The sequence below is a fragment of the Lepisosteus platostomus genome, chromosome 5 (assembly GCF_059453375.1).
Source record: "Lepisosteus platostomus isolate fLepPlt1 chromosome 5, fLepPlt1.hap1, whole genome shotgun sequence".
In the NCBI taxonomy this organism is placed as follows: domain Eukaryota; kingdom Metazoa; phylum Chordata; class Actinopteri; order Semionotiformes; family Lepisosteidae; genus Lepisosteus; species Lepisosteus platostomus.
In genome coordinates this window covers 64,980,166-65,001,784 of record NC_142615.1, presented here as the reverse complement: position 1 = coordinate 65,001,784, position 21,619 = coordinate 64,980,166, and the positions used below count along the sequence as shown (strand labels likewise).

The 21,619-nt window shown below is 40.8% G+C and overlaps 5 non-coding genes across 5 annotated transcripts; 2 read left to right on the top strand and 3 right to left on the bottom strand.

The window, feature by feature from the left end:
* Window positions 1-2,849: 2,849 nt before the first annotated feature.
* On the bottom strand, window positions 2,850-2,943 carry trnai-uau (transfer RNA isoleucine (anticodon UAU)). Its single transcript has 2 exons — window positions 2,906-2,943; window positions 2,850-2,885 (listed from the first exon to the last, which is right to left on the bottom strand). It is a non-coding gene; the product is annotated as a tRNA-Ile (tRNA).
* An 8,090-nt stretch (window positions 2,944-11,033) lies between these two features.
* trnak-uuu (transfer RNA lysine (anticodon UUU)) lies at window positions 11,034-11,106 on the bottom strand. Its single transcript has one exon. It is a non-coding gene; the product is annotated as a tRNA-Lys (tRNA).
* Window positions 11,107-14,110: 3,004 nt separating this feature from the next.
* trnat-cgu (transfer RNA threonine (anticodon CGU)) lies at window positions 14,111-14,182 on the top strand. Its single transcript has one exon. It is a non-coding gene; the product is annotated as a tRNA-Thr (tRNA).
* Window positions 14,183-16,110: 1,928 nt separating this feature from the next.
* trnat-agu (transfer RNA threonine (anticodon AGU)) lies at window positions 16,111-16,184 on the top strand. The gene has a single exon. It is a non-coding gene; the product is annotated as a tRNA-Thr (tRNA).
* A 4,414-nt stretch (window positions 16,185-20,598) lies between these two features.
* On the bottom strand, window positions 20,599-20,709 carry trnal-caa (transfer RNA leucine (anticodon CAA)). Its single transcript has 2 exons — window positions 20,672-20,709; window positions 20,599-20,644 (listed from the first exon to the last, which is right to left on the bottom strand). It is a non-coding gene; the product is annotated as a tRNA-Leu (tRNA).
* Window positions 20,710-21,619: the final 910 nt, after the last annotated feature.

The window sequence follows — 21,619 nt, the reverse complement described above, 5'->3', positions numbered from 1 at the left end:
GGGAAGAAGCACTGTTTGAGTACACTGAGGAAAATGTGCTACTGTGCTGTGCTGCTCCAGTAGCGCAACTGGTCAGGTTGTGGTGCTTTTATAGTGGAGTTATACCGAGGTTGTGAGCTCAATCATCACGTGGAGTATGTTCTGTTTTCAGCTGCAGAAACGTGCTGTTGAATTTATGTCGGTTCTTGTGTTACTTTTTCCTCTCGATGGAGCTGTATTAATGCAGGCACACCTGCTTCCATGTCAAGTTATTTTATCGTTGCTTACAAACCAACACACTGCAGACACCTCTGATATTGTCACTGCTTGTGGGCCACGTGTTCCTGCTGTCAGCCTACCATGATCATATACCTATAGAAATATTACTGCTGTAATACAGGAGCGAAGAAACAAAACGAAAGCACACCAAGTTTAAAAAGGTCAAAATGTGTCAAAGCCCTTCCTCGAGGAGAATGGGGTTCAAACCTACTTGTGCAGAGTATCATGTATTAAGAGGAGATTGCCTTAACCACTTGGCCACCTCCATACACACTTCAGCCCCCTCCGGACATGAGTTGCCTCTTTCCCCATACTCAAGGGTAATTTTCCTCTTCCACCTACAATTTCAACATTTACCTTGTGAGATGTCAAACCACAGAGCCTGTGCTGCGCTTCAGTGTTAGCTGTAGTGGACACCCCATTGAACATAAAAAGCATATTGAACTCCTTGGACATAAGCCATTTCTCGTCACTTGCTCAGCGAGCAGGCTCAGCGCACACTGAATGCAGGTGTCTCAGAGCAATTGAGATGTGTCCAAGTGGCTGTAAAAGGGATATCTGATGCCAGTGCCATGGCTTAGTTCTCCGACGGCAGGCATAGCGGCGCGCCGGTTGGAGTATTCTCGGTCGCATTTAATGGCAACGTCATGGCAACGTCAGCTCAAACCACCAAATGGAGACAGGCGTGCTGACAAGCTGACCCTGCTGATGCAGAATTAACACTAGGATGTGAGAATGCTGTGGCTTAGTTGGTTAGAGTGCCTGCCTAGTAAACAGGAGATCCTGGGGTTGAGTCTCAGTGGTGCCTGTCTTGCCACACAGTTTATCATTATGGAAAGCAACATCCTTCTACATTAAATTTAATGGAAGTGTTCATTTAATTTTAGAAAATTTGGACTGGGGCGATGTATTATTGTAGCGGCGCAAGCTCACAGTGGTGCACTTGAGGAATGCGGTACAAGGGCCAGTGGTGCATTGGATAACGCATCTGATTACGGATCAGGAGACTGTAGGATCGTAATGCTCTTAAACCCAGTACCATAACCGTAGTGTGTTCAGTCCTACACAACCTTTCTATCGACTGAATAAGCCTCCTGTTCCATCTCCATCTTCTTCCCACACATTCCGGCTATTTCAGCACCGTTATTGTTGGACCACAGTCACAGATACGTAAGGGACACTATTCTGAAGAACCGTCTTAAATAAATAACGTTGCAAAAGGTAACAATAATGTTTTCTTAACGTAACCTTACATTTGGGCGTACAATACAATTTTCTGTACCCTCAAATAAAACAAAATCTTACTGCTTTCTCCTGAGAAACACAAGTGTAGTGTTAAATCACAATAAATAATACAACAAATATACTAAACTAACACCCAGATGTGACAACACACAGCTATGACAGAACACATTGAAGACTTAAAAGCCCTTTAAATTTTTATTTCCTTAATTTCCATTCTCTTCCCTCCCCAGGATAACTGAAAACTAACTATAATAAAGACTGTATATGCATTACTTGTAATACAGCTACTAATAAAAATATACATGGAACATATACATAATTATTAATAAATAACACTTTTATTAGTAAATACGTGTAATGATAACATTCATTGTGAATATTTGTGGTGTCTGGAAAGCAATTTTAGTTAAATATAATAATAATTTTCAAGCAAGTGGTGCATAAGCTTGTTACTTAATGAGTACATTATTTCCATTACATTCAAGACAGTTCTAATGTGATCGATTGTTCTGCTTAGTCCGCTACTGAGTAGCTTAAAACCTATGAAGAGGTGGTTTAAGCTAGACTCCTAATGCAGTAACATCTAACGGGCAGCAGCTGTTATTTTAGGTTTGTTGCAATTGAGAACAGGTTTAGTACAGAGCTGCTGACAAATTTCAGTGGAGTTTATTGTATAAGGGTTTATTGCAATTGACCCATTGTAGCTACCAATCAGCAGCAAGGAAAAACAAACTTCACTTGTGCCTTTTAAAAAAAGGGAAACAGAGTAGTAGTTTATGTGGTAATTTCAGGTACAATGTAAGAACTAAAGTTATCTACTCCCATAGTAATGCGTGGGGTCCTATAAATAGAAAAAAAACAATTTTAACCCGAAAACACAACAAACACAAAACAAGAAGTCTTCCAGGAACCCAGGTAAATCCCTGTAGTAGTCTAACAACTACAAAAAAAAAAAAACAAATGCAACAACTTCAAAAGAAAAAGAACATTAAAAACAAATCTAGGGAACAACAAAAACACAGAGTCTAATTCGAGAGCTTTTTCAAGTCTTCAGTGCTCCTCTCGTCTCAGTAGACCTCTCTCATATATTTGTGTACAGGTCAGCTGGAGGTACACAGCTGATGGTAATTTAAGTAGGGAGCTGCGTCAGAATGCATGGGCTTCAAAGGAAAAAGTCAAGGTTTATTCCATGCTGAAAAGAGAAGGAAACACAATGTTTCAGCTGTGGAGCCTTATTTGATTGTGACTCGAAGTAAACCTTTACTTCTTCGTTTGATGTTAATTTATCTCCATCAGATACCTAATAATATCTAAACTTGACAGTTGCTTTCAGTAGCTAAAGACACTGCTCCAGGTGAGGCTCGAACTCACAACCTTGGCATAACTTCGCTGTGCACTGCTGTATAAGTAACGCGCGCTGACCGATTGCGCCACTGGAGCTGTGCAAAGTGTGCTCCTCATACAGACTGACGGTGCAGAAACACAGGGTGAAAACGGTTTCGGTTGTGGATCCATCTATACATGGGGAACACTGAAATAGCAAGGAGAATACAAGAAAAGAAACTGAAAGAATTGTGCTAACAGCAAAGGGGGACGGAGGGAGGTGGTCGGACAAGTAAATCAGCCTGGTAGATTGTTTGTAGCGACATTTTTGAGTCAATCGGCACACTGATTTCTCTTCATGTGCCTTGAACTGTGCAGTTTGTATTTTCGTTGTAGATAGGTTTCTTCAGAAGTCCAGTAAATTGACAATAATGGAGAACTAGCTGACGCACCCCGTCGTGAAGACCCTCTGTAAGGTGATTACACGTTTCATTTTCAAGTCGCCTCCTTTACACTCAATTGCTTCCTCGACACTGAGAGAACATGAGAAATGGCTTCAATTTCAATGTGAAGCGCAGTTCAGGCTCGATGGCTTCACATCTCCAATCAATCAAATAAAATTGCAGTGAAGCGATCTAAATAAGACTCTGAAGTACTGGGAAAGATGATTATTTTGAGCGTGCCTCCCAGGGTCTGCTACGAGGCTGAAGTTGGCTTCTTATTCGCCAGCTTCTTATGCGTGTTTTTCGTTCCACCTTAAATGCTGCTGCTGTGATGTTATGTCGCCTTTCGCCTGTAGATGGCTCTCTTCGATCAGTACTAATCCGGCTGGAAAACTGTAGACATCTTCACTGAAAGGGAATATCCAAATAGCGACTGTCCAAACTATATTTTTGTATGGAATATATTTCAGAAAATCGCAAACCAATTTTAAAAACTCACCATAACACGGACTTACACTGGGAAAAAGTGATTGCACTTTCTGCTTATTTCTACGGCCTCCCCCCCGATTATGAAAATGTCTCACAGTTCTGACACTGATGTGTGAAAGACAATGTAACAGACTATCAAAATCCTGAAGTACAAACAATTTTAATGCACCAGTTTTTTAAATATGACCCTCTGATCTTGGCATGTCAGAATACATCGGGAAAAAGTATGGCAGGAATTGCAATGTCACGCATTGTTGAGAATATCACTGACCTTGCCGATATTTGCAGGGGATACGAATGTTTTGCACATGTTGAACTACAACATGTAAAAATTGAGCTCCTTAGTCAATATCACTGGGAATGTCCAATAATGACGTACATCAGTAGCCTCAAAGAAACTTAGACTCACACATGGAGTTTTATCTTTGTATGGAGATTGGGAGAATTAATTTATACTCTCGTTGCTCATTAGCTAAATTATTTTAAAAATATGACACAGATTTGTTTGAGAAACTTGTAATTGCCTTAAAGAGAGTCTTCTTGAAGATGTGCACCAGCTAGCTCTCCACTGTCAATTGACAGGACTTGAGAAGAAACTGTTCTCATACAACCAACATACAAATTACACATCTTAAGGAACATGAAGAGAAATCCATGTACTAAACAACATAAAACTGTCGCTGCAAATTATCACCAAGCTGTTTTATGTATCTGACCACCTCTTTCCTACTTTGCAGCGAGCACAATTCTTTCTGTTTCTTCATTGCTATTTTACTGTCTCTTTCCCCCATGCGGAGATGGATCCACAGCCGAAACTTTAGGTCGGTTCCTGTTACTCTGTCCGATTGAAAGAGCTGTATGAAAGGCACTCCCATCTCTGCAGGAAAGTTATTGCTGCTCTCAACACAATATACTGCAGCCAAATGTGATAGCGATACTGTCACTGCCTGTGGGCCACGTGTTCCTGCTGTCAGCCTATTATGTCATGTTCATCCACACCCAGAAACATTACTGCTGTAGCACAAGAGTTATAGGTGCAGTTGATAGAGCAAGAATCTCTTAATCTCAGAACTGTGGGTTCAGTCCCCACATTGGGTCCCTCTGTGTCAGTTTGATCCCCCAAATCCTCCTAGCATGACCTGATGGTGTAACAGTGATACCCAGTACCCAGCGTAATTCAGCTTTCTTTCCACTTGATTCAGATTTTGATCTGAAATCATCGGCCGAACAAAAGTTTGTCTAAATCGAGGGAGATCTGCTCTCAATCAAGTATTAAACACTTCAGCATTTACTGTTTGAATACCGCACTTTGTCAAAACACTGCCGCTTCTTAAGCTAATAAGTAACGGTTTTTGAGCATGCATTGTATTGTTAATGTTTATATTAAAAAAGCATAAATTCACATAATGGAATTTTGACGGAACAAAGTAGTCCAGCCCCTTTACAACATTACATACCCACTGATTAAAGCTTAAAACTACAGTAGCAGGAGTAATAATAATGGCAAGAACATGTTTGGAGTTCGGCATTTCATTTATTCTGCGGAAACATCGTATCGGAATGAACTGCCTGAGATAAAAGAGTAATTGCAGCTTCAGATCATATTTTCCAGAGCATTGCATTGTTCTGTTCATGCTGACTACACGCTTTAAATTTGTGATTTACTGCAAGCGTTGCTTTTCCAGATTTTTCTGAAATTCCTCGCATTTGACTTGACTTGAACTTTATTGCCATATGTAACCGGTGCTGGTACAATGGAATTCTTACTTACAGAAAGTCTCTCGATTGTAAAACAAGTGTAAAAAAAACAAAACAAAGTGCAAACAGTGCATCAAGACAATGTACAAACAAACAATAGACAATGTGCAAGTAAACATGCAGACAGTTTGAATATAAACAATACAGACGTGTAAACAATGACTGGAGACGTACAATAAATAAATTAAAATGAGGTAGATGGTGATGGTGTAGGTGTGGTCCGAGGGGGATGGCTAAATGTGTTCGCCAGTCTCACTGCTTGTGGATAAAAGCTATTGAAGAATCTAGTGGTAAGTGTCCGTATGCTCTTATATCTCTTGCCTGAGGGCAGTGGGGTGAAGAGCTCATGCCCGGGGTGGTGACTGTCCTCTGTGATGGCCAGAATTCTACCACGGCAGCGGTCCTCATAGAGCTGTTTAATCTTGGTGAGACCGCAGCCGATGATCTTCTGGGCCATTCTCTGCAGTGCCTTTCTTTCTCGCGAAGAGGTGTTGCCATACCACACGGTGATCCCGTTGGTGAGGACGCTCTCGATAGTGCAGCGGTAGAAGTTCACCAACACATGTATTGGCATCCCCCATCGTTTGAGGCACCTCAAGAAATAAAGGAGCTGCTGAGCCTTCTTCATGATAGAGTCAGTGTTCACAGTCCAGGTTAAATCTTTAGAGATGTGAATTCCCAAAAACCTAAAGCTGGTGACTGTTTCCACTTCCGTTCCATCAATACTGAGTGGGCTGTGAGTGTGTGGCCTGTGTCTCCGAAAGTCCACTATTAGCTCTTTCGTTTTCTTTATGTTCAAGTCCAGGTTATTGCTATGACACCACCGAAGCAGCTGTACAACTTCATCCCTGTAAGTGGACTCGTCATCATCACTGATCAGTCCTATTATAGTGGTGTCATCGGCAAACTTAATGATGTGGTTGTTGCTGTGTCTTGCTGTGCAGTCGTGAGTAAATAGGGAGTACAACCTTGGACTCAGACAGCAGCCTTGTGGGGTTCCAGTGCTCAGGGTGAGTGGTGTTGATGTTTTATTGCCTATCCGCACCACCTGTGATCTCTCGATAAGAAAGTCCAGCAGCCAGTTGCAGACAGAGTTGCACAGACCTAATCCCCTGAGCTTTGTCACCAGTTGACTGGGTATGATGGAATTGAATGCTGCACTGTAGTCCAAAAACAGCATTCTCACATACGAGTTCTTAGTGTCCAGGTGTTCCAAGGCTGTATGCAGAGCCAGGGAGACAGCATCATCCACTGATCTGTTGCTCTGGTAGGCGAACTGCAGGGGGTCCAGGGACTCTGTGATGGAGGAGTTGATGTGTGACAACACCAGCTTCTCCAGGCATTTTATCACCACAGATGTTAATGCTACTGGGCGGTAATTATTCAGGCATGCCACTTTTGTCTTTTTGGGGGTTGGAACAATAGTGTTTTTTTTAAAGCAGAGCCAGCACTAAAATATTTCATTCCCATCGCTGAATACATCGTGGAAACGGTATTTGCAACGGAATGCTGTCACACATGAAACCTCTTTGTTTTTCGGTTCTGAAGTTTGAAAATGAAAATAAAACGGGGGTCACCTCATAGGCTTGAAAGAAGTCCAAGCAGCATAAAAACCCGCGAATTCTCACAAATTGTGTTGCATTGTGCTGCACCTTTCTTCTGCTGCTTTTTTAAATCAGCCTTAAACATTTGAATGCATACCTTACTGCTGCTAATTACATTCACGTGTTTACGAAGCTTTTTTCTGTCCGTTATGTTTTTGCTAAGCAGTTTCTCCATTTTCCTCGTACTGTGATTGTGAGCGAGCACAACAACACTGAAACAGTGTAAAGAGATAAAAAAGTCAGGGTAAAACGCCTGACTGTCGGGAATGGGATTTGAACCCGTGCCTCTATTTGGAGAGCGAAACACAAAGCTTAAAAGACATGAAGCTGTGAATTTGCTGTTTTAAACTGCTTGGCTATCCTGAAAAATGTGTGCTGATTGTACCAGTCGCATCCGATTTTCCGTTACTTTAGAACGATTGATATGACTGGACGAACACAATTTATGGCGTTTAGCATGACATGGAAAACAGTACCGGAGCATTCGGGTCTGGACTACCAGACTCAGAAACAGTTTTTACCCCCACACTATCAAACTATTAAACTCACAGCCTCTCTCACTCTCTCCTCACCTCTCACCTACGATCTGAAACTCACAGTGCCTTCTTTCTTACCAAAAACCCAAACACACATTGAAAATCTACCTCTACCATACATGTCAAAAGCTCACTCCCCATCATTTCTATCCCTTTATTTCATTCTTTTGATGCATGTTTTTGCACATAACCTGTTACCTTTTTGTTGTTTTGCACACTGCCTGTTGTTGTTTTTTGCACATCGGCTGTTGTCTCTTTCTTTTGTTATACAATTGTATTGTTGTTGTGTTTTTTTCTTTGTACTACTTATGTCCGAGAGCTAGCTAAATACCATTTCGTTATTCCATATACCTGCGTATGAGTATAATGACAATAAACTTGAACTTTTAACTTGAATTTGAACTTGAACTTGACATAGTCTTGCAGGCAGTATATTATTTTATCGTTTACTCGTATAAAAAAACATGGTCTTCTCGTTCCTAAGTCAGATTTTTAGTGCTTTCGAACGTTACTTCCAACCTGGACTGACAGCTCACCAGATCTGTTTGTGATCAGACCATGGAGTCAGGGGCTGTACCAAGTGCACGTTCCTTCCCAATGCTGAGGCGATCATTCAGAAGATGGGTGTGAAGAGAGATAAGCTTTGTCGACTAAAAAACAAGGCAGGATATGCACGAATACTAATCACTGGCGACAGTTATGCTCTCTTACTATTGAGATCCCTACATTGCAAGTTTTTTTAAGACTTTGAAACTAAAGGAAAGCGGTGACAGATGAAACAGGCACAGGTGGGGCTTGAACCCACGCTCTTCAGTTTACGAGGCCAACGCCTTACCACTTGGCCAACGCGCCTTTGAGTAAGCATGGGAAGAAGGTTGTTCAAATTATTTTTTTCTGAATCTGGTTTACATCGCCTGGATGCAGCAACAACAATAAAAGGTATACTTGTCCTTAAACTCGGACGTGATGTTCTGCAGACATGTGCACAATGTCCTGTTTTCTTGCAGTGTAGACATTTTGCTGTTCACGCTCCGCATTCATCTGCTTTGTGCGTTGTTAGTCCGCACCTGTAACATGTAATGTCAGCCGTCCCCTGTTCTTCTATTTCTCTAGCATGACTGTGTCCTGCTGCTCGGCTTTTGTTTGTAAAGTTTGAGCGAGCGCCCCGTTCAGTGTCACTTTGTCACTGTGGTCAGAAAGCATTCTTGATTCTGCTTGAGCTGCTTCATGAATTCTAGCGACTGTAAGAGCTCTTTTTAAAGTCAGCCCTTCCTCCTGCAGCAATTTATAGTCTCTTATGTGCACATTTTTCCACAAGTTGATCTCTTAACATGTCAGTTTCCAATACTCCAAAGTCACAAGATTTAGCCAATTCTCTTAGTGCAGTCACAAAAGCATCAACAGTTCTCTGCCTAAATTTATGCCGTTCCAAAACCACAATTTCTCCGCGGTGTAAAGTAAGCGTCTAAGGCAGCTACAGTCTGTTCATATGTACCTTTTTCTCCAGGGAGATTGGCGAAAATCCGCTGCACGGGAGCCCCGATACAGTGCAGTAATGTAGCACGTCTCACAGCATCCTGAGCTTCTGTAGATCCACCGGCTATTTCAAAAAAATCTGTACGACTCCATCCATATCTTGTATTCCGTATACAAATCCGGAGCTACGAGGTTCAGTAGAAGCGGTGAAAAAAGCCGGGCATAAGCAAAGCTTCTCGGCGCGGCTGCCATATCTTCCAATGGGCAAGCTAAACGAACAGTCAGAAAATTCAAAAGTTCGTTTCTACCAGCAAGAGAACTAAAATCTGCAGTGTTCTGCTCGCTTTGAGTCCGTCAAGCACTCATCTCTCGTCGCCATAAATGTTGTGTATCTTAATAAAGAGACGTTTTAATATTATTTTAACTATTTTGTTAACTACACAGATCATGCCCTTACACCTTATATTCCTGCTTTCTACTCTCGTTCTGTTGTCTCGCGATGTCTACTCACTAAACTACATTTAGCATGACTTCTTGTTGCAGTTGAGCTCAAAGCTGAAGATGATCTCCATGTTCTACCGCACTAACTAGTCCGAAACGTAGTACACAGTACACACTTTTTAAGTGAAGTCAGGTTGTTAAAAAATTAAACCAGCGCCCTGTCACAGAAACGTACCCCAGTCTCCCGCGCAACAAGCGGGGGTACTCAGCACTATACTGTACTAACGAGGAGCGCTTGTCTGCAGCTGAGCGTCAGCTCTGTTTACTGTCGGCAGTCATTTCCTCATTTCCAAAGACTTTTTCACCTGCTCTCAACTTTTAAAGACGGTCATAAACGCTCAAGAAGTAATTAATGTCAGTTGGAAGTCTGTTTCTGTTGTCTCAGCTCTTGATAAAGACAAGCCGTGCGTGGGAGACTCCCTCCCTGAAGACGTTTGCCGTCACCCTGCGAGGGAGAAGAGCCATCAATCACCAAAGCAACCACTGAGACAGTTAACATTAAACACGTGAAATGCGAGATGTTGTGATTTTTTCCCCCGCTTAAGGCTTCTATCGATCCTACTCTAACGAGAAAGACCTCTTTATTAGAAGTGAGATTTTAGCAAACGTCTCCAGGGGTAACTGCGACCTGAACGCAACGGCATCTTGCCTGTGGTACTTATAATGAAGTATATATTTTATTTCTTTCTACTCGTTGATAAGAAAAAAAGTGAAATCATGTAATTAGGGATATGTCTTTTTTTCATGGGGAAAACTAGCCCGAGCAAAAGTTTAGAGCAGCGCTCAATAAAAATGATCAGAACCCGAAAGCGCTTTTTATGCGGATCAGTATATTCCGATACCACTGGTTCTGCAGAAGAAATAAGAAAAGCCGAACTCAAAGCAGAAACGTGTTGCCATTACGGGTACTCTGTCTGCAGCTGCTTTAAGATCTACTCACACCACGATGCCATTAAGGCTACCTAGTTAAAAAAAACATCGTCACCTTTTTGAACGTGATTATTAGACACCCGTTAAATCTCAACCGAGGTTTCTTGAGAGATCGTTCAGCGAGCGAGTAATAAAAAACTACTTCGCTTCCAACCTCTGCTGTCACTGTAAACTCGGACGTGATGTTCTGCAGATGTGCAGTGTGCCTTTCCTCTTGTCGTATTCAAGAGTACTCACTGTGTGAGCCTCTCACTGCGTGTCCTGTACTCTACTGTGATTTAATTTAGATAATGACGTGGAGTAGAGTGACAAGATCTTCTTGAACATTTTCGGTTTGTGAAATGAAACACTAAATACACTACTGTAAATACAAGTAATGGACATTTAAAATAACCACAGTACAGCTAGAAGAGTGAAAGATAAAAGACTATTTAGAATGACATTCACAATAGACTTAAGAATAGCACATCGGCCCGAACAGGGACTTGAACCCTGGGCCCTCAGATTAAAAGTCTGATGCTCTACCGACTGAGCTATCCGGGCTCTGAAAGAAAGTCACCACTGTCGGGATCCTCGCAAGTCACGTGTACCATTCCCAGTAGAATGAGTGAGAAATACAGCATGACATGGGTAGTTAAGGGGCTCCCACAGTCCATCTTTCCTCACATTACTGTTTTTTTTCAATAGCATTTTGACCTTTTTTCACATTCAGATTTTTTTCACATTTAATAAAATCTTTTAATCAACAACATTAAAAAGAAAACAAATGGAACATTTTTTGGAACAATAATTAAAAAAAAAACTTTCAATGCCTTGGTTGTATACTTGTGCACACCCTTTATAAAGGGAGTTGCAACAGTGCTGAAATTTAAAGAGCATTTCTGTAGAGAAAACAGCCTTGATGTTAAGCTTAGGGAGCCTGTCTTTTAGAAATTCTATTTCTTAACACCTTGCACAGCCTCCCGCCAGACTAACAAATATTTTTTTGGAGAAATTAACTCACACACCGGAAGACACTAACGTTTATTTACGTTAGAGCATGTGAATAACAGTTTAACCGAAAAAGGTTGTAATTGTGATTTTGTTAAAATTCAATAAATCGTCTATCAACAGTTAGAATTCATTTAGAAATTGTTTTATTTAATAAACTATAAGACAATTAAGAGAGTTTATAGGTCATATCCGTCGCTTATGTTCTTTTAACTCTAGCGTTCAGGATCCAAACCCAGGTGCGGACGATTGTGTTTCTTGAATCTCTTGTAATCATCAAAAGTCGATGTGTAGTCCTTCAGTACTTTCTCGAGTTGTGCCATGGATATTTTATACGATCAATACTTGTCATGCTCTTTTGCATTTTCCTTAACAAACGGAAAAAGTTCAAGGTGTGTTTATGGCTGTGCTTCACATCTACACGAGAGCAGTACAGGACACGGAGTGAGGAGTTCGTGAAGCTTTCAGTTTAGTGCTGAGTTCAGAAGGAGGATTCGCTCGCTGAATGATCAATCAAGAAATCCCGGGTGAGATTCAACAGGTGTTTTCTGCAACAGCCACGACAAGTGTGAAGCAATCTCTGGATTTCCTGACTTTGAACTAAATTATTAGTTCAAATAATTTAGGATTTAACAGAACTAAAAGAGGTACATTTAAAATAGCAGCGCAACCCTGCAGCACGTCGAGTTTAATTGTGTAAACTGCATTTAATTGTGTAAACCTGGCTCTCTCTGAACACGAGCAAAGAGTTCTCACTCAACAGAAGATTGCGATGCGAGTACTCTAATATAAAAGCACCTGGAGATACCAGGGATTGAACCCGAGACCTCATACATGCAAAGCATGCGCTCTAACACTGAGCTACATCCCCGATGATAAAGTTTATGGAACAGACTTAGAGATGTGCAAATGCTCACTGATCACACCACTCACGAAGAATGCCTGCAGTTTCCCACTTTCGCGTTTCTTCTACTACAGAGTAAATTCATAGGAATGAAGAAATAAGGAAGGAAAAATAATCGCATCGAAGCTTCAAGAGACTGGGCACAAATTAATCTGTTATTTTTGTATCCAGTTACATGGGCGACGGTGGTTGATTCCCAGACGGGGGAGTGCTTTTTTTCTACCTCCTTACTCGACTGTCTTTCAATTCTATTTTATTTGAAAGCTTTTTGCATCTTTTAAGTGCTCTTGATTAAACTATCCATAGAAAAACAGCAGTACTGATGATTTAACGCAAAAGGGTGAAACAACGCCCCAACCACAGGAATGGTAACAGGAAGGATCGTGTTCTTATTTAATATGTCCTTTTGAGATGTCTTGTCAATGCTCACAGGCGGTAGAGCTGAATAATTTACTTTTAGTGGTGTTTTTAAACAAAGATGGAACACGTTCTTTCTATACCAGGAGAAAAGGAGCAGACTTTACCTTTAAGTGGCAAAAATGACACCTTATCAAAGCTAATATTAATTAAAATGATATCACAACAAAGGATTTGAGCCTTGAGCTTTCATTGGACGTCTGTGTCTCCATAACTTTGTAGGTGAGAGAGAGGATTGTGATAATTTGTAGGTGCTTCTCGGAAGTGCGTTGGTGGTACAGGCGCCTTCCAAATAATTGAGTCAGGTTTGAATCCCAGCCAGTGCAAACCCGAATCTTTTCAAGATAATCTGTGGTCCGCTAACACATCTTTTGAAACACTACAACAGGTAACACCCCGTGTGAAACATCGTGAGCATCTGTTAAACCTCTCTACCTACCCGTTCCTCACAGAGACATGACGAGGGTCTAAAGGGACATTTTGAGCCGTAGAAACATTTTATCATTCAGTAATTTCCTGTGCGGTCAGGCCAGTTCCACTTTAACTGCGCCCGACAACGGAGGTCGTTTTGAAAACAACGAGAGTAAAGGGACACTGCACGTCTGCAGAACATCACGTCCGAGTTTAAGGACAGCAAGAGATTGGAAGCTAGGGAGTTTCGGGTCTGTGTTTTTATTATAGGTTCAAGAAAATCTGAATACCTTTTCAAGAAGTATTTCAGAATCCCAGTCAAATCCAGTACAAATGCCGCATAGATCTGCATTGTACAATTAGTATACTGTTTGTCCATTGAATCAAACATGCCTTATGAAGCATTTCTAAAACAGGAGAGATTGTTAGGGAATGCGTCTTCCTGTAAAAATAAAATGACTTCAAGGGCACTATAAGCAGAGGTGCTCTACAGGAAAAACTATTGCCAGAGATGCCAAAGAGGTCGAGATTTCACCACATGAGAGAAAGCATCTCAGAAAATGAAGTTGCGGTCGTTTCCACGCGTTATAAAACCACTAGGTCAAACAACAAGAGCTGAAGAGCCGCTGTTGAGAGTAACACGGCCGAGCGCTCTAAGGAGCTGGCTTAAACCTCCAGTCTCTTCAGGAGCATCTGTTGGAGTTGCACTGCTACAGCGCATCTCCTTGTTAAGTATCCCTTTTATTGTTGTTGCTGCCTCCAGGCGATGTAAACCAGGTTCAGAAAAAAATAATTTGAACAACATTATTCTCCTCTTTATTTGAAGGCGCGGTGGCCAAGTGGTAAGGCGTCGGTCTCGTAAACCGAGGATTGTGGGTTCAATCCCCACCCGTACCTGTTTCGTTTGTCTCCGCTTACCTTTAGTTTCAAAGTCTTCAAAAAAAATGTAGGAGTCTCAATAGTAAGAGAGCATAACTGTCGCCAGTGATTAGTGTTCATGCTTATCCTGCCTTGTTTTTTAGTCGACAAAGCTTGTCTCTCTTCACACCCATCTTCCAAATGATCGCCTCAGCATTGGGAAGGAACCTACGCTTGGTACAGCCCCCCACTCCATGGTCTGATCACAAACAAATCTGGTGAGCTGTCAGTCCAGGTTGGAAGTAACGTTCGAAAGCACTAAAAATCTGACTTAGGAACGAGAAGACCATGTTTTTTTATACGAGTAAACGATAAAATAATATACTGCCTGCAAGACTATGTCAAGTTCAAGTTCAAATTCAAGTTAAAAGTTCAAGTTCAAGTTTATTGTCATTATACTCATACGCAGGTATATGGAATAACAAAATGGTATTTAGCTAGCTCTCGGACATAAGTAGTACAAAGAAAAAAACACAACAACAATACAATAGTATAACAAAAGAAAGAGACAACAGCCGATGTGCAAAAAACAACACCAGGCAGTGTGCAAAAAAAACAAAAAGGTAACAGGTTATGTGCAAAAACATGCATCAAAAGAATGAAATAAAGGGATAGAAATGATGGGGAGTGAGCTTTTGACATGTATGGGAGAGGTAGATTTTCAATGTGTGTTTGGGTTTTTGGTAAGAAAGAAGGCACTGTGAGGTTCAGATCATAGGTGAGAGGTGAGGAGAGAGTGAGAGAGGCTGGGAGTTTAATAGTTTGATAGTGCGGGGGTAAAAACTGTTTCTGAGTCTGGTAGTCCGGACCCGAATGCTCCGGTACCGTTTTCCATGTCATGCTAAACGCCACAAATTGTGTTCGTCCAGTCGTATCAATCGTCCTAAAGTTACAGAAAATCGGATGCAACTGGTGCAATGATTGCACACATATCTTTAGAACAGTCGAGCGGTTTAAAACAGCAAATTCACAGCTTTGTGTCTTTTAAGCTTTGTGTTTCGCTCTCCAAATAGAGGCACGGGTTTAAGTCCCACTTCTGACAGTCAGGCGTTTTACCCTGTCTTTTTTACCTGCCTTTACACTGTTTCAGTCTTGTTGTGCTCACTGACAATCACAGTACGAGGAAAACGGAGAAACTGCTTAGCAAAAACATAACGGACAGAAAAAAAGCTTCGTAAACACGTGAATGTGATTAGCAGCAGTAAGGTATGCATTCAAATGTTTAAGGCAGATTTCTAAAAGCAGCAGAAGAAAGGTGCAGCCTTTGTGAGAATTCGTGGGTTTTTATGCTGCTTGGACTTCTTTCAAGCCTATGAGGTGACCCCCGTTTTATTTTCATTTTCAAACTTCAGAACCGAATAACGAAAATGTTTCATGTGTGACAGCATTCCGTTGCAAATACCGTTTCCACGATGTATTCAGCGACGGGAATGAAATGTTTTAGTGCTGGCTCAAATGCGAGGAATTTCAGAAAAACCTGGAAAAGCAACGCTTGCAGTAAATGACATATCGAAAGCGTGTAGTCAGCATGAGCAGAACAACGCAATGCTCTGTAAAAACGATCTGAAGCCGCAATTACTCTTTTATCTCAGGCAGTTCATTCCGATACGATGTTTCCGCAGACTAAATGAAATGCCGAACTCCAAGCATGTTGTTGCCATTATTGTACTCCTGCTGAAAGAAGAAAGAAAGGTGTCGTAAATGAACTTTGTCGCCCGTGGGAGATGTCAAGCGCATTGGACATGAAAAGTGCCGGATAAAACCCATTTCTATACGTTTCTCTTAGTGTCGGGGCTCCTATTGAATCTAAAGGAGGCAACGTGCTCAGCCAGCCGACTCAGCGCTTACTGAACGCAGGTGTCTCAGAGCGGTGTGTCCAAGTCGCAGTAAAAGAGGGGGATTCTGCCGGCGCCGTGGCTTAGTTGGTTAAAGCGCCTGTCTAGTAAACAGGAGATTCTGGGTTCAAATCCTAGCGGTGCCTTTCTTCCTGTCTTCTCGCACCGTTTATTGTTATAGAGAACATGCTTCTGCATTACCTCAGTCAATATCACCGGGAATGTGAATAGAAATGTAAACATCAATATTTCTGCTCTCTCCTGAGAAACACAAGTATAGAGTCAAAACACAATAAATAATGCTAAAAAATTATTCAGTTAACACCCAGATGTGACAAAACACATTTAAGACTTACATCCCCTTTAAATATGTATTTCCTTAATATCAGTTCTCTTCCCTCCCCAGGACACCTGCAAATTCACTAGAGCATATTAAAAGCTGTGTGTAAGTCTTACATGTGTTCTGTCACATCTGGGTGTTAAATTAATAGATGTGTTGTGTTATTTAATATGATTTGACTCCATGCTTGTGTTTCTCGGGAGACAGCAGAAATATTGGGGATTTGCGGCTACAGAAAATAATGTGAACTTTACAGGCAAAAGTAAGGTTAAGTTAAAGAAACAAAAACGTATTGTCACCTTTTTCAACGTGATTTTTTAAGACATTTGTTCGGAATAGTATATCTTCTCGTGTCTGTGGCTGTTATCCTACAATAACGGTGGTGAAATAGCAGGAATGTGCGGAAAGAATCGGAGATTGAACAGAAGACTCATCCAGTCGATAGTAAGGTTGTGTAGGACCGCACACCCTACGATGTCAGTGTTGAGTAGTGAGGTTTAAAAGCTTCTTCACGAACCAGGAAGGAGTACAAACCTAAAGTCTTCTGATCCGTAATCAGACACGTTATCCATTGCGCCATTGGCGTTTGTATTGCATTCAAAGCCGCTACTATTCATGTGTCTTGTATGTGTGTCTAGTTACTACGTCTTTCATTATGCCTGGTTTAAAATAATGTATCTTTAAAACAGACAAAGGGTTTATGAGTCTCCCTGAAATTCACACACGAAGAATAAAAAATATCGCGTTTAAAAAGAATACAGAGATGCCGGCGATAGAAAACGGAGCGTCTTAAGTGCGCGCTATCACTGAACTAAACTCCCGATCGATAAGTTTGTCGGCGGCTTTTTAATTGTGTTAGGAAGAGCAAACAGTCCACAGTGTACATTTTAAAGGTCTGAGCAAAACAATCAGACGTGAGGATTAGGATTAGGATCCAGAACAGGAGCCTTTACTTCTTTATATACTGAGCTTTCGGGTGAACGTCAAAGTGAAAGACAAATTCGCAATTTTCACTTTTTGATTAAGGAACAAGAAAACACCATCCTTCGAGCTGGATTCAAACCAGGGACATAAGAAATGCCCACTGTTTTTGTCTATAGTCTTAAGATCTAGCAATTGAGCTATCGAGAGGTCGGAAAGTAAACGGTTTTTCACACGTGTAGCCCAATGTAGTGTAGTGTTCCTCTATTTAAATCCCAGTTCGACGTCAAAATACTCACTCCCATAGTCTCGTTCAGAAGAAGAAATGGACCAGGCTTCCACTGTATAAACGTCCAGAGTTCTTATAAAACGTTTGAAGGGACATCAGTGCAGACTGAAATTGACCCGTTTTCTAGTGGGATCAGGATCATATAAAACCTTTCTTTTGGATTGAGAAGAGGATCATGGAGACACTCAAAATATCCCTGTCTTTGCTTCTTTCAAGGATGAATGGAGTATTGAGCTGCAAGCATCGGTTTAAATCAAAACTCTCTGCTACTGCAGTTGCTTGTTTGAGAGTTTCTTCAAATCTTTCAACTGAACGTTGATATCAAGAGATATTGACGGTAATATCATAGGGACTTTGGTTTTCTTTTGATCGAAAATTGTATTAAAATACAAGCCTCTTTCACAGTTGTATACAGTAATACTTTCCCTTGCATCCTAAAATTTCTAAATACCACAAAGTTACAACATATGGAATAGCATTTATTTTAAAATGTATTTTAAAATTTGCATTTATTTAGAGCTATATTTAGAGCTTAGTAAAGATAGCATTGCTAATATTGATGGAGTAGAAATGTAAGATGAATTGATAGCTTTTTCTGAACTAAAAAAGTCCTACAACGCCTCCTGTAACAGTAGCGAGAGAACAAAGGTTTGAGGGTGGGTACCCACCTGTATAAGAATAGTATTCTGCCAGTGCTGTGGTAAAGCTGGTTAAAAGACTTGTTTCATAAAGAGGAAATCCTGGATCCGATTTCCAGCGGTACCTTTTTTTTTCCTGTCTTGTTTTACAGAACATGTAATTTGGGACACTCAAAGAGTTCTTGATTTGGTTTAATGCGTTTATTCATTTCCTTTGCAGAACAACTTGTTTTTTTTTAAATCATACAGCTTGCGAAAGATGAAATGCGAGCGAATTTTTTTGTTCACCAAAAGTATGTAAATGAAAAAAAGCGTAAGGTGTAAGCATTTCTGTGGTGCAATCGGTTAGCGTTTTCGGCTATTAATCCCCAGGTGGGTTTTTTGATCACACCCAGGGACGCACTTCTTCCTATAGTAAACATCATCACCGCAAAAATTTAATTGTTCCGCAAAACCTGAACTATTTTGATATTTGCAGTAGTAAACAATTGAGTACCAGAGTCAACATTACCGGGAATTTCCAATAATTACCGACATTGGCAACTTGCAAGCAGTTAGTATTCACCCATAGAATTATATGTTCCAGTGAGTGAGGGAGAATTCACTTATGCTCCCGTTGCATCTTCAGCTAAAGTAATTTAAAAAACATTGCAAAATTGTTCGAGAACTTGTCAAGCAAAAACAACAGATCGCCGGAGTTCTATTTTAATATTTTCGTATTTTTACCTTAATTTGAATATAAATGTTAACATAAACGCTGTTCAATATAATGTAATGTTGTTGTACTTTTAAAATATTTTAGCTGAGGGTGAGAGGGGGGATATTACGCCTTGCCAAACATCTAAAATAACTGTAAAAGGGGATGGCATTTTAATAAAACTGGCAATCAAAAGAAAGTTACAATTTGTATGGTATTATACTCAATATCCCTCGATATTGAAGGTCAGATGAGGAATTTGAAGAAATTATCAAAGAAACAACGGCAATAGCAGAGGATGTTGATTTTGAACCAGTGTTTGCACCTCAATAATCCATCAATCTTCGCTTGACAGGCTTCCTCAAGATATTCGGTGTTCTATACAAAAAATCGACAATTAAGCGCAAATGTGACAAGAGGCAAAGACTGCGGTAGAGGAGGAATAAACTCCACACGATGACTGTATGTATACGTCTGTCTAATATTCGGCCCCTGCAGGGGCATCATATTCTCTGAACTGCCTGCCAGCGTGTGTACGGGCTTATAATTCAAGAATATCAATGGTCAGTCGCTTACAACGGGTGTTTGTGTTTGTATTATTTAGAGAATTGAAAAAACATTTTCTAAACTACAGCTCGAATGAAATTTAAAAAAGTTTATTTGTCTCTTTGCTGTAACAACTGTGCCAAAACTATTCAGATACATCAAAATAGCATCAGAATGTAACTAGATTTTATTGGATTTTAGGAAATGTATTTTTGCGCATTTCTCTATACAATCAGAATACCTTCCTGTTTTCACCGTGTTTATTGTTTCTGCCTATGATCTCGGAAAGAAAGACCCAGTATCTGTTCACCGAAATATTGCAGGAGTTTGATATGGTTTGAGAGGAGTGTATGAAGGTAATGAAGGAGGGAGGACACGCGCATTCCGCACGGGGAGCGCAGAGCAATGAGTCTGCAGCTCTCCGAGTCTTTTCTTATACAACCTCCCGGAGTCCGGACACAGCGTCTCCAGCCAGTGTTGAGGGTTTACAGTTCAGAAAACGGCTGTCTCGAGCAGAAACTGATCTTCCTGCTTTAGTTAAGGTTTGGTTATTGTGGGGGTTTAGCGCTTGTATCTCTCTTCTCTTACTAAACACTATCTACTGTAAAGTATATAAATAGAAGCAAAAATGCAGCTAAAATACTTCAGTAAGGCCGAGCAGATAGGAAAGTTTAATAAAAATGTTCTATGATCTATGTTCTAGTTGCCCATATTTTTTAAACTCTCTGTTCGAGCTCTGATTTAATCCTCTCGGCTCCTGCCGCTGTCACCGGGAGAGTGGCTGCATTCCGTAGGGCTACAGGCTGATTTCACAATGCCACATTTAATGAAATACAGGGGAAACCGCAGGGAAAACAATATGTTTTAATACGTCTTCTTCTGGATTTATATTTCGGTCTTTCACCTTTGAATGCATACCTTGACCGTAAATCTTTACTCGATTACAGGCACCCCAAACAGTTCTTAAGGGAGAAATCGAAGCCTATTTGACTTTCTGCTAATCACATTGAAGTGTTCACGAAGCATTTCCCTGCCCATCATGTGCCCGCAAGCCGGTTTCTCCGTTTTCTTCTTTCTGTCGTTGTCAGCGAGCACAAGAAGACAGGAAAAATGCAAGAGAGGGAAAAGCTGTCAGGAGTGGGATTTGAACCCACGCCTCTATGCAGAGACCAGAACACCCAAGCAATGGAAAGACAGGAGTCCTTGAGTCTGGCGCCTTAGACCACTCGGCCATCCTGACGAGATACGTCAGTTGGTGTGATAAAAGCACCAGTAGTTCACAAAACTGAGAAATGCTTTGCTGGAGAAGCGCCACGTTGCCTAATGTTGCCTAAACGGATCGCGGAAATCAAATATTCGGATCGATTTAGAGTGTGCTTTACAGCCTTTGTGTAATATTTTAAATTGTTTTAAAAAAGTGTGTACTGTGTACTACGTTTAGGACTAGTTAGTGTGGTAGAATATGGAGATCATCTCCAGCTCTGAGCTCAACTGCAACAACAAGTCGTGCTGAACAAAGTCAGAGTTCAGCTGAACCTTTGCTCAGTGTGGTGCTCAGGACTCAGGAGTATTATTGTGGTTCTAATTAGCACAAACTGCAGGGGTCCTGAATCAGAACATTTCAATTTATCTGTTCAGTAAGTTAAAATGCAGGACACATTAAAATCGGATTATTACTGTGTCTCTGTCCCGTTTGTATATAACCGAATGTTTAAAAGATACCAGTAAGGACACACAACTACTAATGCGGTACTTATTGGAAATAGTCCCAAAACAAGTACGTCCGGCAGCTGGTAATAATTTTGCAGTGACACTTTGAAGATTTACACTCTATTTAAATATTAATTTACTAAATTTCAGTTCTCTTTTCTCACACTCCCTGGCATAACTGAACTCTCACTCTCGCATACTAAAGGCTTTACATGCATTAGCTATGATACAGATTCTAATAAAGACAGAATGAAACTGCTTGTTTTGTGTCTCATGGTGATCCTCTTCTCGATCCAAATGAAATGTTTAATATGATCCCTCGAGAAAGAAAGGTGTCAATTTCCGCCTGGAATGATTGATGCTCCATCAAACATTTTGTAATATCTCCAGAAGTTTATACAGTAGAATCCTGGTTTGTGGCTTAAATTCAAGGTAAACAA